Here is a 3901-nt window from a genome sequence, read left to right as displayed (position 1 = left end):
TTCAGATGCAGAAAGTTTATTTCATGGGCTGGATCTATCCAACATGTACAAAATAAAAACTCTGAGAATCTTGAAACATTCCACTGAATATACTCATCTAAATTGTCCTTTATTCAAGATAATTTTCATTTCAGAATTAATATTGACTGCTTTGTGTTGTGTACAACATATCAGTTTGTTCTGCATCTAAAATAGAATTCAAGAGTAAAAATGGATGTAGTATATTCTATAAATTTTATATAATACCTAGTTTATCGTTTGCTATCTAGGTCTCTGCTTTAAAGTGGAAAACAGTTTGTAGAAACTATAAAAGTCAACAACTTGCCTATAAATCCTTGCACCATTTAGATTTTTGATAAATGAATTATCTGATTCAGCTATGCAAAGGAAAAGTTACAAAGAAATCAGCATTTTCTCTTGAAAGAGCTGCTCTTTTAAGGCCGGGGTCCCCAACCCCCGGGCTGCAGCTCACCTACTGGGCTTTGGGCTGTGGAAGTAGTGGGAGTGCATGCACACACTCCTACTTGTGTGAGGAGGCCCACTGCTTGCACAAATGGAGCTATGCGTGTGTGTGCTTTGCTGCTGCTCCTGCGGAACATCCTGCCATTGCACAAAGCTAGAAAGGTTGGGGAACTCTGCTGTAAGGGATAAGTATCCCTTACATGGAATGATGAAGTGGAAGAGGCTCTGGGTGACAAATGCAGAATATAGGTGGTCTTCGATATACAACTACAGTTAGAACCAGATTTTCCATTGCTAAGCAAATAAGTTATTAAGTGAGCTGCCTCCTATTTTATGACCTTTTTTGCCACAGTTGTTAAGCAATTCACTGAAGTTGTTAAGTGAATTAGGTGGTTTGTTAAGCCAGTCTGGCTTCCTTCATTGACTTGTTCGTTGGAAGCCAGTTGGGAAGGTTGCAAATGATAATCACATGACCTTGGGGCACTGCAGCGGTCATCAATAACATGCTGGTTGCTCAGCACCTTAATTTTGATCACATGACCTTGGTGGTGGTGTATAAATATGAGGATCAGTTGCAAGTCACCTTTTTCAGTGTTGTGACTTTGAAGACTCACTAAATGAATAGGTTGTAAGTCAAGGACTACCTGTAATAGCTGCAAAAAAAATGAGGAGAGAATGATTGTGCAATACAGCTAGAAAGAAAAAGGTACAAAAAATGCAGACAAGGAGACCAAAAATCAGTCAATATTAAAATAGAGAAAATCCTGAGCAATTTTGAGGGAAATAAAACATCGTCAGGAAGTGAATGAAGAGAAGCGTCTAGTGAAATTAAGGGAAACAAAAACAGTGAAATATTTTGGCATAAGTAAATGAAGGAATGTTGGAAGAAATACTTTTTAGAAATTTATATAAGATCCATATCATGTAAATAGAATCCAAGAATTTGTTTTTGAAAAAGAAGCATAAATGCTACTGAGAACATTGAAAAATAAAGTCTGCAGGTGTAGATTGTGTAAGCACAACAATATACCTGGTTTATTTATTATGGAATGGCTGTGCAAAGAGGCAAATGCCTTATCATTGAAAGAAGGCAGTTACAAGACAGGAAAAGATCTGTATACAAAAACTACAGGGCATTAGTTAGTCAATGGGAAGCTGCTTGGCAAAATCCTCCAAGAGATAATAAGTGACAATGAGCAAAATTACAAAAGGTAAGTGCATTGTGGTTATAGCCAGGCAAGGATGTGTGAAGAATTCACAGGATATTAACACTGTTCTTCTCACATCCCTGCAGATTCTTGCACAATAACGTTTATTGTATATTTGTTAATGTAGAGAAAATATATAAAAGTCAATATGCTTGAATTATGGAATACTTTGAGAGTAATGAGGTTGCTTACTGAATGACAACAGTGGTTTACAGAGTATAGGACTGATGGCGAACGCAGAGCCATTTGTGCTGGCATGCAAGCTGCAGGCAAACTTACCTCACTGGGCATGCGTGCGCCTCACAGCTGATTTTCAGCCTTTTTCGGCTTCCCAAAGGCTTGAGGAAGGCTTCTGCAGGCTTTGCAGCCCGAAAACTAGCCCCGTTTCATCACTTCCTGTTTTCCGAAAATATCAGAAGTGATGAAACAGGGCTAGTTTTCCAGCTGCAAAGCCTGCAGAAGCCTTTCTCAAGCCTTTAGGAGGCTGAAAAAGGCCTCAAACCGGCTGAAAATCAGCTGTGAGGCACAGTGCAGGTAAGGGGGCGGCGGGGGTGGGTGGGGATTACGCCCGCATGCGTAGGTACCGTAGGGAGGGGCGCACATTGCCTTCTGGGTGCTGGCACGTGGGTTCAAGTGTGCAAACGCTATACAATTTTTGGCACAGCCCAAAAAGGTTAGCCACCACTGGCATAGGAGCTGGAAGGGACTCTTAGGTCTTCTAGTCCAACCTGCTCAAAGCAGGAGATCTTATACCATCCCAGTCAAATAGTTGTCTATTTAGTTTACTTTTGAGAAGTAAGTTTCAAAGTTTATTTTTGAAACCCTCCAGTGATGAACCATCCACAGCTCTGAGGCAGGCTATTATGAGAGAAGTAAAGCATATTTGATAATAAATGAAATGCTTAAGAGCGTTTAATGCTGAGAATGTCTTGGTATTTTAATGTATTAACAGATCAGTGTATAAGGAATGCTTTTGATAATAGAGGTAATTTGGTTGGGGGCATGAGCATACAGATGATGGATGACCAGTTGGCTGAGAACCCAAATGATTTGCAGCAAACGTTAAATTGTATGACGTAATGTGGAAATATGATAACATAACACTTTTGCACAGCTTTGTGCAAAGCTTTAATAGAGGCCACTGAAGCTGTCAGTTTTGACAGTTGGTGCAAACTCCCCTCCCCCCAAAAAAACATTTCATTGATCTGAAGAAATGGTCCATTGACATCCAAAGTCGTAATGAAGGTTGTGTTATACAAAGCCTGCACCTCTCATGGATTCTGAAAATTAATTTATCAAATACCAAGGTCATTATACATGGCTGGGTGAATGGATCAATTGCAAATCATACAAAAATTGTGAAAAACTACAGCAAGTAAATAAATGTATGTACCTTAGTAAGACATGTATAACGGAATGTAGCTACCGATAGTTCTTACTTAATAATGGTAACTGGCACCAGAATTTCTGTCGTTAAACAATGCAGTCAGTCATAAAGTTTGATATCACATGACCACGCTGCTTAGCAAAGGACATTTCAGCACTTCCAGTTTGCCATTAAGCTTACTTCCCCAGGTCATTAAGTGAAAACCTCACATGGTCACCATTTGTGACCTCCTTGCCAGCTTTCTCACTGCCTTTAGGAAGCCATCAAAGAAGGCAATCAGTCAACCGTGGGATGCCGTGACATTGAAATTGCAAATTGATTGCTGAATGCCCAGATTACGATCACATGACCATGAGGATGTTACGACCATAGTATGAGGATGGATTTTTTGTAACACTGATTCAATGCTGTTGTAAATTCAAAAGGTCACAATGAGTGGTGATTAAGCTTGCATGAGGAATAGATACGTCTACAACTGATGATGATTAAAAGGAATACACATCTGGATTTTCTCAAGCCTGTGGAAGACACAAAGCAAAAACTAGAACACACAGGGCAGCTTTATAGAAACAAAGTACACTGCTCAAAAAAATAAAGGGGACGCAAAAATAAGACATCCTAGATCTGAATGAAATATTCTTATTAAATACTTTGTTCATTACATAGTTGAATGTGCTGACAACAAAATCACCCAAAAATTATCAATGGAAATCAAATTTAGCAACCCATGGAGGTCTGGATTTGGAGTTACACTCAAAATTAAAGTGGAAAAAAACACTACAGGCTGATCCAACTTTGATGTAATGTCCCTAAAGCAAGTCAAAATGAGGCTCAGTAGTGTGTG

This window comes from Pseudonaja textilis, chromosome 2 (genome assembly GCF_049901715.1).
Source record: "Pseudonaja textilis isolate UNSWEBS1 chromosome 2, rPseTex1.2, whole genome shotgun sequence".
NCBI classification, from domain to species: Eukaryota; Metazoa; Chordata; class Lepidosauria; order Squamata; family Elapidae; genus Pseudonaja; species Pseudonaja textilis.
The sequence above is the reverse complement of the archived record's forward strand: the minus strand, read 5'-3'. Positions refer to the sequence as shown.